The sequence below is a fragment of the Dipodomys spectabilis genome, unplaced genomic scaffold (genome assembly GCF_019054845.1).
Source record: "Dipodomys spectabilis isolate Male_0828 unplaced genomic scaffold, ASM1905484v1 ptg000059l, whole genome shotgun sequence".
In the NCBI taxonomy this organism is placed as follows: Eukaryota; Metazoa; Chordata; class Mammalia; order Rodentia; family Heteromyidae; genus Dipodomys; species Dipodomys spectabilis.
This window is the reverse complement of record NW_024870736.1, coordinates 3,413,676-3,426,123: the sequence shown is the minus strand read 5'-3', so window position 1 is coordinate 3,426,123 and position 12,448 is coordinate 3,413,676. Positions and strand designations below refer to the sequence as shown.

Here is a 12,448-nt window from a genome sequence, read left to right as displayed (position 1 = left end):
ATATACATACCTTTTGGTAATACTTATTTTTGGCTTAAGACTTAACTTTGTGTAGTGTGGTAATTGGTAACTGTAGCAATCATCCTCCCGATTAGTACTGCATTAAAAACTGTAAACCACCTACAATTACTAGCCTGATCCCTAACCTCTATAAGGTGGTAATCCAGTATTGGTTGTTAGCTGTCAAATTTATTTCCCTTTGGTGAAATATACCCTGGATTTAATTAGGAGTCATTCTTGATACTTTATGGAGGTGAGCCCAAGCACTGTGGTTTTGACATTTAACCCCTGACCCTTAAATATTTACCAGCTTTTAAACTGGTTGTGTACAATTATCCCTTCAAGTATATATCAGATCCGTCATTCTGACCATTGTAGTCAATTCCAAGTCAGATGTACTATTCTGATGCTGGAATTGGAAATATAGTTGTGATGTTTCACAATGATCTCCATTAGGCAAAGCTGCAATCACTTTTTGCTAGCTGCCACTCACAGAACAAGCAGGGTGGGCTGCTGTCAGGAGTCACACTGCTGAGCCTGACACACAGGAAGTGGAAAGAGCGAACACAGCTGCTCTTTGAGCTCTGTGTAGCTCATTGATGTTTTAAAACCAGTACCTTCAACTCACAATCACGAAAGGGATATTTCTGGAATCATTTCCTTGGTTTGCTTGAAATCAGCTTCATTGAGATATGATTTGGGAGATGGTGTGTATGTATGTGTGCATGCGCACACACACACACATGTGCGTGCGTGCATTAGACCTAAGGCTTGAACTCAAGGCCTGGGTACTATCCCTGAGTTTTTTGCTCAAGGCTAGCACTCCACTAGAGAGACACAGCTCTATATTTGGTTTTTTTCCCCAGTCATTAACTGAAGATAAGACTCTCACAGACTTTCTTGTCCAGGCTGGCTTTGAACCTCAGTCCTCATATCTCAATCTTCTGAGTAGTTAGGATTACCGGATCACTGGCAGCTTGCCAGGAGATATATTTTTAAGCTTCTTTGCTTTTTCTAGGCAGGTTCTGTTGGCATAAAATTTCCACAGCACTTAACATACTAGAAATGTTCTTTAGATGCTAGATTTTTTTAAATGTCTTTTAATTCCAAAGACTGGAAATAAAAGGTCTCATTAGTCAATATCCAGTTTAAAAAGATTACATTCTGAATGTTGTTACATTCACACACTGCAGGACTTTTACTGGAATAAGCCCCAGTTTTTCACAGACAGCATGGCCATCTCCTGCTCTGCAGGTTTCTAGAACCACATATAGGATGCTATGTACATAGTAAGGGCCATAGTAACTCAGTAGGGGCCTCAGTATGGCATAGTAATGGAAAATGTTCACTAGGTTCATGCAAGTAGAAAGATTATTACTGGAAGGGAGAGGAAATCAGAGACAGAAGAACAAAAGGATATATTCCTGGTATCTCTTCCAAACCTACCCTGGTAGAGCAAGAGAGGCTAGGGAGCTATAGATGTATGTGGTGCTAGTAGTGAGCCCATAGCTATTCAAAATTAGAGCCAGATGCTAGGTTTTGGCTACTTTAGGAAACCCATCTTTGGGTCAGCTGCACTTCCAATTACAAGTGGAGGCTCTGGGCAGTAGTTACCATCTGACACAGAAGCCTCCTCCAGAAGGGAGCCAAAACCCACATATGAATCAGCTAGATTTGGGAGAAAAAAAAAAAAAAAAGAAGACAGAAGTCTCTAGAACAGCCTAATGTGTGATCTGAAATGCAAACTCAGTTAAGTGTTGAGCATGGTTAAATGCCTCAGTGGCAACTTGGTGCTTCCTAGATGTGGCCATCACTGATCCTCTGAGGGCAATGCTGCATTGTCCAGACACACAGTTTGAACAATACAAGTTGCAGCTAGATTTATGGGCTGGAAGAGGAGTGAAATTTCTTTCATTTTCCCAAGGAAGACATACTGGAAAGTAGTACATAGAATTTAGGTATCAGAGACTCAATATGCTTCTTACACTTAAAATTCCTTTTTCAAATTTTAGTACGTAATGTTTTAGCGATTGGGAAAGATTCTAAAATTAAAAACAGAGCTTAAAAATAGTCCCCCTTCTACAGACTTCTGCCTTTAGAACATCCCAAAATATTTCCAAGTGTTTCTTGTTTATAGTTTGATCTTAAATTCAAAGGTGAACCTTACTGTTTTAGTCATTTGTAAGAAACACGATACTGGAAAATAGTATACTTCCTCTCAACTTCTAACTGCAAAGGGAAACTCATATGGAACCCAACAAAGTCACAAATAGCTGATAATCAAATGTTGTGGCTTCTGAAACTGAATTTTGCTAAAGAATCAATGGCGCAGAAAACTAAAAGTCAACAAATCTTTTATTTTCGATCCTTAAAGAAATCTTGTTGCTTGTTTTAAATGTTACTACAAACTGGAAACCAGAAGCTTTCATGTTAGAATAAGGAACAGATTTAAGCAAAAAAATCAATATTGGCATTTATTTACCTGCTTCAGTGTCACTGCCATAAAAATGTTTACTGATCATATAGGTAAAACGTGTATACATGTGTATGGCAAGGGTTGGGGGAAAGACAGTGAGAAAGGACACCAATAAAGGTCATTACAAGGACCTGAGTACATGGGACTTGTTCAGAACTTATCACTTAACTGGTGTCTCTTCATTCCTTTTTGTTCTACTGCTCAGGAAGTCCTGCAATGCTGCTCCAGAAGTACTGTTCTAAATGCCATTTCCTATCCATTTTCCTACCATTGTCTTAATTCAAGAGACTCATCCTATCTGGTCTAGACACATCTATAATTGAGTGGTGTTCACTCTTGGGTATAACACACCCAGACTTCTTTCTCAAGCCCATCTCCCATTATATTAACTGTATATACCCATATATTTTGGGGGTTTTCTCCAAAAGATCTTGTTAGTTCATACTTCTGAACTTTCTGCACAGTATATACTGCTCATTCAACTTGGTTTCTTCTTTCCTTCTTCCAACTCTATTCTTCCAAATTCAGCATGAAAATCTCCTCTGAAACATCTTCTGAGGTGGGCTTGTGGGCCAAGTGTATTCTCACGATCTCTGTGCTTAAAGGATTCCCCATATAGCTTAGAAGTTCATCCTCACCTTTGTTTGGAGCAATCCATTCCTCTGACTGGCAAATAGTCCAACTATAGCCAGAGAGATCAGAGTAGAGGCCTGCAAAGATTCCTATCCAAGCCAGACTATATCCCCCTTTTTCTCTAATTGGAGAACACAGTTGTGGCTGCTCTTAGCAAATAGTCTATAGGCATAACTTGTGAGCATAGAGAAGAGACAGCCTGGATGAGCTTACAGGAGGGTCTGGCCAACATATATCATATGGTTAAAGCAAATATATTTTCTGCTACTTGAAGGAAACAAAAAAATATCCTAATTTGTTGGGAGGAATGAATAAACTGTCTAGCTTTTCTTGCTTTCAAAAGCTGCAATGAGGGGGTCGCGCGCGGGCTGGAAGCGGAGGCCATCATGACGGCTCCGGGCGGCCTGGTCGCCAGCCAAGGCCGGCGGTTCAAGTGGGCCATTGAGCTGAGCGGTCCCAGCGGAGGCAGCAGGGGCCGAAGTGACCGGGGCAGCGGCCAGGGAGACTCACTGTACCCCGTCGGGTACTTGGACAAGCAGGTGCCGGACACCAGCGTGCAGGAGACTGACCGGATCCTGGTGGAGAAGCGCTGCTGGGACATCGCCCTGGCTCCCTCAAACAGATCCCCATGAACCTCTTCATCATGTACATGGCCGGCAACACCATCTCTATCTTCCCTACCATGATGGTGTGCATGATGGCCTGGCGGCCGGTCCAGGCACTCATGGCCATTTCAGCCATTTCAAGATGCTAGAGAGTTCAAGCCAGAAGTTTCTTCAGGGTCTGGTTTATCTCATTGGGAACCTGATGGGCTTGGCACTGGCTGTTTACAAGTGCCAGTCCATGGGGCTGTTACCTACACACGTGTCAGATTGGTTAGTCTTCATCGAGCCTCCAGCGAGAATGGAGTTCAATGGTGGAGGACTCGTTTTGTGAACTTGAGAAAGAAGCTCCTTGAACCTAAAGTAAATGGGCCTTATTTATACCCTGCTCTAGGCCTAGTAGCTCCTAAATGTGCTTACTCTTAAAATAACCACTGACAACACCCAAAATCTCTTTTCCATGGTGAGGAGACAAACTCTAAATGATAATATGACTACAAACACCAAAGAAAATCTTACCACAACCCCTGCCTGAAAATAATGTAGAAAACTTTATTTATGTGTCAGTACAGAGCAAAACAATACAAGCAGAACTATGTAAACAGGAGTGTTTCAATAAATTAAATGCTTTAAAAAAAAGCTGCAATGAGAAATGGAGGGTCACATTAGATATTTTTAACAATAAAAATCTAGTCCTCTTGAGTTGTTGGGTTCTTCCTGGGTGATAAAGGCCACTACAAATAATAAGCCACACTCACTAACGTGTCCATACCAAGGAAGATACTCAGGGTGGTGACAATACATACCAACCTATAGCAGGCAGATACATTAATGCACAAACCAAGCTAAACCTGCTTTGTGTAAGTCAAAGGTGAGCAAGTTAAAGAGACACCTATCAACCCTGTTGCACCTCTACTACTAAACAACCTCACTACTAAATAATCCCATGCTGCTGATCACATATATGGTATATATGTGAACACTGGAGGGAAACCAGGAGTAGAGCACAGAACTAGAGGGAATCAGGGGAAAACATACAATAGTGGGACCCATCAGCTGCACTAGACATTGATCAAAACGAACTAAGCAACTCAATAGCAGCGATGGGAGGGAGGGAACAAATGGGAAACAAATGAAATGTACATATCACCCAATGTGTAAGAAATAATTGTATTGTCAAAGCTCATGGAACTCATAAATGTTATAGACCATGATAGACAATTTGCCCCATGAAAGTCAGAATGTGTTTGTGACTTTAACTAAGCATCACTATCCCACAATACTGTGAAGTTTGGGAAATTATATAATCACTTAATCACAATAAATAATTTGAAAAGAGTAAATAAAATGATGCTAATCGAAATTAACTCCAAGACATGGAAACAAGGATTATTTGTTTTGTTTTGAATATACTGTGTGAAGTTATTTCTTTTTTCTTTCATTTCCCCCCTTTCATTCATCCCTTGTTGTCACTATTTTTTATTTTTGTGCTCTGTGTCTTGTATATACGTTTACCTGATTTGGGGACAGAAAGGGGAATAACAAAATGGTGAGACAAAAGACAAAGGGTGAACCAATGCAACAGTCATACAAGACTCTATGCTGGAAATGAACTTTATAACTTGGGAGGGGTGGAGTCAGGAGGAGGGAAAGTGAGAGAAAAATGAGGGATGGCATAACAATGTTTGACAAGAAATGTACTATGACCTTACTTATGTAACTGTAACCCCACTGTACATTGCCTTTACAATAAAATAAAATTAAATAAATACCATTTAACAACAACAACAAAAAATTCTGCATTATACACTTCAAATAGCTACAAGAGAGGATTTGGAATGTTCTTACCACAAAGGAAAGATAAATACTGAAAGAACAGATATGCTAAACATCCTGATTTTATCATTACGCAGTATTTATATGTATCAAAACATCACGATGTACCCAATAATATGTACAGCTACTATCACTCAACTAAAAACAAAATTTAAAAAGCAAAAGTATTACAGAAAATCTTATCTTAAATAGATCTATATCCAGATTAAGCGTAAAATTCTTGGCATACTATTCTTTTTGCATTTAACTCAAGATTTCAAACTTAACGCCTATTCATATTTCTATACTTAGGTTTGAGTCATCCTAACATCAATGATAAAGAGCCTTCATTATCAGAGAAAATACTTAGAAAGTTGTATCAAAAAACAACCACCTATATATACCCCTTTGTCCTTGAAAGATCTGAAGAAAACTCAATTTGAACAGTGTCTTTTTAAATTATGGCAAATAAAATGAATGTACAAGCTGCTGTATTATCTCAAACAACTTTTGGCTACATTCATTCATGAAAGTACATTTCAAAATAACTTTGCCTCATGTCTCTATGCATACATTTATAATTAGCTTGTTTCTTAAACAAGAAAAAAATGAGCAGAATGTTGCATTTAAAATCTTAAGGTAGCATTTCATTATGTGAATAGATAATGTGTAAATGAACTGGCTCTCTTCAAAATAAAATAAAAATGTGGTTTTAGAAGACAACTTCATAGTGTTTAAAAATGTATTCCTTTTTTCCTCATGTTCAAACTGATTATAAAATTTGACTCTGGTTACAGAATAAGAGTAGAAACATCTAAAATAATGGCAAGAGAAATTGTTTTCATGTCATATAGCATTTTATATCTGAGATTGAGGCAATTTGCCAATTTCATCATCTGAGTCTCTAATGATTTCTCCTGTACATTAAAAATAAGTGACAGAGATAAGGTCATAGGCTGAGTCAATGGTGGAGAGAATAATAGATTGTATAGACACAGTTTATTATCCCATATTCAAGACTGTACTTATGCTTTTAAGGGAAGGAAAGAATATCCAGTTTCTCTTTGCACCACTTTCAGTGATGAACATAGTTACAGACACACATTCACCCATAAGTATAAACAGAGGTTTTATAGAAAATGCACATACATGATTACAGAAGAATAATGATCTGGCCCTTAAGTTTACTAATCAACCACTTCATTGCTTATAAATATTAAAAACATATGTTCCCCTGCCCCAGTGCTAAGATATTTAACATAGTTGAGAGCTTCTGGTTTTTTATTAATTGACTGCTTAATTGGTGCTGGGGCTGGACCCAAGGCTTCATGAATACTGAACACAAGCTCTACTACCAATCCCAACTAACTGTACAAGCTCACAGAGCTGCTTTGTTTGCAGTGCTGCTAGTTCTCACTGCAACATTCATACATGATGCCAAGGTGAAACATGTGTCAACCCTAGGTTTATGATATATGAATATATGCCTGGGAGCTCCTTGATAAGGAAGTGAGCAGCCCAAGTAGCAGATACATTAATTCTTAATGCCCCTTTCCTCTCAAAAATCTCAAAATCAAGCAAAAACTGACTATATCCCTGGGTTAAAGTGAATCATGTTTTAATTGAAAATAGTAACTATATCTCTATATAGAGAGTAGAAAAGATGGTAAACTCTTTGAGTCTGGAAAAAATGGGGGAAACAATACAGAGAAGATATTCTCTACAAACTTTGAAATCCAAGCTTGCCTACTTCTTTTTCTTCCACCAAGCTATAAAAATTTCAAGCTGTACTATGGGTACAAAGGCTGATAGAGGGTGGAAGTTGGAGACATTTCCAGAGCAACATCTATTCAGCTCAGCATGAGAAAGAGCTGGGCATCTACTTTAAAAACTTAAGTGTTTTGTCTCCAACTTGTGTCTTTTAAGATGTATTAAACTTTTCAATGTGGATCCTACTAAGATAAAGAAGGAAGAAACTTTGGCAAAACATGTAGTAAAATGGAAAAGACTTGCTAATAACTAAAATACACACAAAAAAGAAGAGGAATTCATTCTTCACCCTTCAGATATTTAAGAGGCATTTTTATGTAATTATTGAAGCCACATACCTCTGTGGAAGGAGGAGGGGAGAGTTAAAACCTTGGAGTCATTCTTACCTCATCCTCTTTCTCTACTTCAATATCAATTAGTTCTTAAATTCTATATTATCTACCAAGGCAACATCTCTGTCAGCCTGGGCTAAAATTCTAGTCTACACAGATCTGGGCACTTGGGTAGACCAAAGAGATGTGGTCCTTGACACAAGAGAATATAGTCCCATAGGAAGATAAATACTTTGGAAAGAGGAGAGAGTGAAGCAAGATTTCTGAAAAAGAAGCACAGACACCATGGGAATGTATAGAAAGGACATTAAGCCAAGCCTTGTGCTGAAGAAGCTTCTTTGAGGAAGTAGCATTATAAGGAGAGAGTTAGAAAAGATGAAAGGTAGAAAGTAGTGGGTAATTTAGTTTAATCCTCTTGAAGTTCACCACAAATCATTTGAATGTCCAATCTTCATGACTCCTCACTGCCTGTGGAGTGACATGTGGACAACTTACCTTTGTGCCTAAATTCTTTGTAGCAAGCAACAGCTTATCTTTCCATTTCATCATCTCATATTGCTTCCCTTCATAGCATGAGGCTGAGGTCAGAGTGCTTGCTCTATAGAATAGTCAACACTTACAGACCTATCATTCTCCTTCTGTGCCTGCTCCTGTTTCCTCAAGCCAGAATTCTAGGTGTTTTAATGCTACCTATTCTTACTGCCCCATTTCAGTGACAGTGCTCTACAAAATCTCTTTGGGTATCTGACCTCCCACAGAGCCTGATTACACTCTCCTTAAATGGAGAAGTACTTTATCCTTACTCTAATTTTTGACATTTTTTTTCTCTATGCCTTGAGATGTTTATGAAATTTGATTTAACCAAGTCCTACCCTCAACTCTGTTTTTATTTTTTTATTTGTTGAGTATCAATTATGTGCCAGAAGAACATTGCAAAGAACGAGTGTAACAATAGTGTAAAATAATAGTACAAACAACAGTGTAACAAATATTGTAAACAGATAGTACTTTGTTTTTGAATGCATGTGTTACAAAAGGCCTTTGAGATACTAACGTGAAGAAGTTCATAGTACAGGGATGAAGTAGAGAGGTCCAAACTAGAGACAAAACTTGTGGGAGTAGTTTGATCAGATGAAAACAAGGGAGCAGAAAGATATGTGACATATAGAGAAGAAGTCTAATGAGAGGGGACAAATGAATATCTTTGCTACTAGGACAAAGATTTTCAACAATCACATCACTGAAGTTTTGGCTGAATAATTTTGTAGGGCGCTGTGCTATAAGTCAAAGGATGTGTTTAACAGCTTCTGGCTTCTACTTACTACATGGTAACTATCTCCTTATGAACTTTTTCTCCCAGTTACAACAGGCAAAACAATCTCTAAACATTGCTAAATGTTTCCAGGTTCAAACCTGACACTGACCTGAGAATGACTGGCCTAGATTTGTTAGGGAAAATTGTAAGTATGTTTTTCTTTTCCTGTGATCTACTTACATGTTGATTATTAAGCAAATACTCAGTAAGCATCTAGTAAGTATAAGGTATGTTGGAGAGATATGATGCTTAATAAATATTTAGTAAAAAGCTATATTTAAGGAGGAGAAAGTCTGGTAATATAAATCTACGGCCTCATAAAAGGCATATGACCAATATAAGTATCATATATAATTAGATCAAATGGTTTCATAGACACATATCTACAAGGAACATCTTCTAATACATAAACAATTTAGGTAAGTAGAACTTAGTGGTTTGATGTCTATGATGGTCTTCCTGAATGGAGGTGATACAGGACAAAGCAGAAAAAAAAATATTTTTTAAATCTTCCAGACTCAGATAAAGTTGGCTGACATACAGAGAAAAAGGTATGTTGGCATAAAAGTCTGAAGGATCCTCATTTGCAACTAGCTTGTATATACCTGGTAAATGATCTGAAACTATAGGGAATAAAATAACGCTGCCACTGGATAAATAAATCCTAGCATTATTTTTCCTTGGATTTGATTTTCCTGAATAATTATTACATATATTATATATATAATCTTCCCATTTTGAAGAATATACTATAAGAATTACTCTATTATATCCAGAGGCTCATAGTTCAGATGGACACTTTTGGGTGTTGTCCCTGAGCTTTTCTGCAAAAGGCTAGTGCTTTACCACTTAAGCATAGCTCCATTTCCAGCTTTTTGGTGTTTAACTGGAGATAAATGTCTCAAAATTTTTCCTGCCCAGACTGGCTTCAAGCTGCAATCCTCAGATCTGAGCCTCCTGAGTAGCTAAGATTAAAGGTATGAGCCACCAGCACCTGGCTCTTTACTATATTGTGTAAAACATCAATACCATCAGGATTCCTAGGATACAGTTTTGTAATTCCTTCTCAAAAAAAAAAAAAAAAAGAAAACCCTGCAAACTCTTTTATGGAGTCCTAACTGCTTAAAAAGAAGTGGGACATCGTTGTAAAATATGAAAGTTTCTTTTTTCCCCCATACAAGAAGGGAGCTAGGAACCTTTGTATCTGAAGACGTTTCATTCATGTAAAACACCATATTTTCCATAAAGGTGTCAGAGCATACAATGTAATATATTCCGGTAGAATGTCAGAGACTCCTCTTCTCCTAGTGCATTTTCATCCTGACCCTCCTCCCTGCTGGCTCCTGGACCTTCCACTGGCTACCTCCAAATAAAGGCATGAACTGGCAGCAAACAGACAACCAAACATCTGAATAGTTTCTTCCTTTGCCAAGCTGCTATTGGATGTAAATACATTCCAAGACTATGTTAGAAGCTGGCTCTTTAAGTTTCCCCTCAGTTTCTATTACCAGGATTGTGCTCATTACAAACTCATTACTAAGGACCTAGGTGTCAAAATACTCATAGTAGTAAGGCTCCTCTACCTGCCTACAGTAAAAGTTTCATCTCAGCCACCCAAAACTGCTTTGTATCTCTGTCAGTTTTCAATTAATTTACAATGATGCATTGTTTATCAGAACTGGAAATGGGCCAGGCCTTTAGGGTATTTGATGAGCCTTACAATAACCCTAAATGCACCTGTTAATTTTGCCTCTGGGTAAACAGTTGAAAACTCCTCAGCTATTTCCTCAAATTGGGTGGAAACAAAGAAACATGAGATTTTTTTTTAAGGCTAGATTAGGGAATTGGAGATGCATTAATTTTAAAAGGGAGCAGGGTCAAATGAGGGCTAGGAGGCTAATAAGCACAGAGCACACAGCAGAAAGCTCCCAGCAGGGTAAGAGTTCACTCAATTTATCCTGCGATCTATTCCAGACACAGTCAATGATACATTATTGGATCCAGACCTACAACTGCTTCCTAAGACCAACCTCGCTTAAGTATCACTGCCCTCCTTTTAGAAATATAGCTATTACCCAAACCTGTTTTCAGGGCGGGCTTACTCAGCTGGCAACCCACTGACTTTTGTTCTTTATGATGCTCCCTCTAACTCCCCGCTCTGCTGAGGGAATTAGGCATAACAACCACCATGCAAACCGCAGAACACCCAAGTTGATCCTACTCAAAGAGATTTTTAGTACTTTATTACACAGAAAGCCAATCCCAGGGATAACAGACTATAAACAACAGCAAATGCTCTATCGAGCAGCCTGTACAGGGAAAGATTCTGAGAGATTTACTGGAGGGGTTTGTGGATAGAGATGTTCCATCAATCAAATACTCTTTTCTTACACATTAGATAAACTTAAAAAAAATAGAAAAAAAGGTACACAAGGCAGTCTGGTTAAGATATTTATAAAATCTTTGGGTTTGTTCCAAAATAATGAGGGGAAAAGCTGAGTGATTAGCTGCAATTAAGAATGTCTGCCAACCTTTTAATTATCATTAATGTAAAAAATGAGAAAACATGTATTTTACTGTAACAGGAAAGTTTTAGGTATCTTGATATTATTTCAACATTAACAAATTTAAATGCATCTGGCAAACAACAGTATACTCATACTAAAGGAGTTTACTGGAAATGACCTACTTTATTAAAATTAGGACCTTCGAGACAGGAATTAGCTTTTGCCTGTGCTGTTGTCTAACTGAAAACACTCACACTAAAACGAAGACTTCACATTAGATGGCATAACATGAGCACTTACTTTAAAGGGGGATTGTGCTTGTAGAGCTTTAAGTTTGGACCAGCTAATGAGGAAGAAATTGCCAATGCTAACTCACCAAGAAGCTTTCACTTGTACTGAATTTTTACCTCTGAATGCGCACAACTTAAAAAATAACCATCTCCTACCACCACTCAAAAGAAACAAAACAAACAAAACCCTGGAATTAGGACCTGAATATAGAACACGAAATGGTTTAAATATTCATAACACCTTTATACTTTTGCAGAATCACACTTTCAGATTAAGAATGACAGACTAGGGACTGGGAAGGTGGCTCAGTGGTAGAGTGCTTGCCTTGCATGCATGAGGCCCTGGGTTCAATTCCTCAGCACCACATAAGCAGAAAAAGCCAGAAGTGGTGCTGTGGCTCAAGTAGTACAGCACTAGCCTTGAGCTGAAGAGCTGAGGGACAGCGCCCAGGCCCAGAGTTCAGGACCCATGACTGACTAAAAACAAAACAAAACAAAAAAAAACCAACACAAAAGACAAACAAAAAACAAATATATGCATCCTCTATTGCCTAGAGGAACTACTGACTCCATGTCTCTCTCCATTGCAGGTGAGGTAGAGAAGAGAAACTTCCACAACCAGCATGGATTATGCAGTGCCCCTTGAGGGCACCAAAGCTGGAGACTGGTAATGTGCCTTCCTGGATGAAACCATCTACTCTGCTCTTG

At 38.3% G+C, this 12,448-nt stretch overlaps 1 protein-coding gene and 1 pseudogene across 1 annotated transcript in view; one reads left to right on the top strand and one right to left on the bottom strand.

The window, feature by feature from the left end:
* Gmds (GDP-mannose 4,6-dehydratase) overlaps positions 1-12,448 on the bottom strand; it is a 552,983-nt gene that overhangs the window by 198,011 nt on the left and 342,524 nt on the right. The window lies entirely within an intron of this gene.
* On the top strand, positions 3,485-4,073 carry LOC122108433 (annotated as a pseudogene).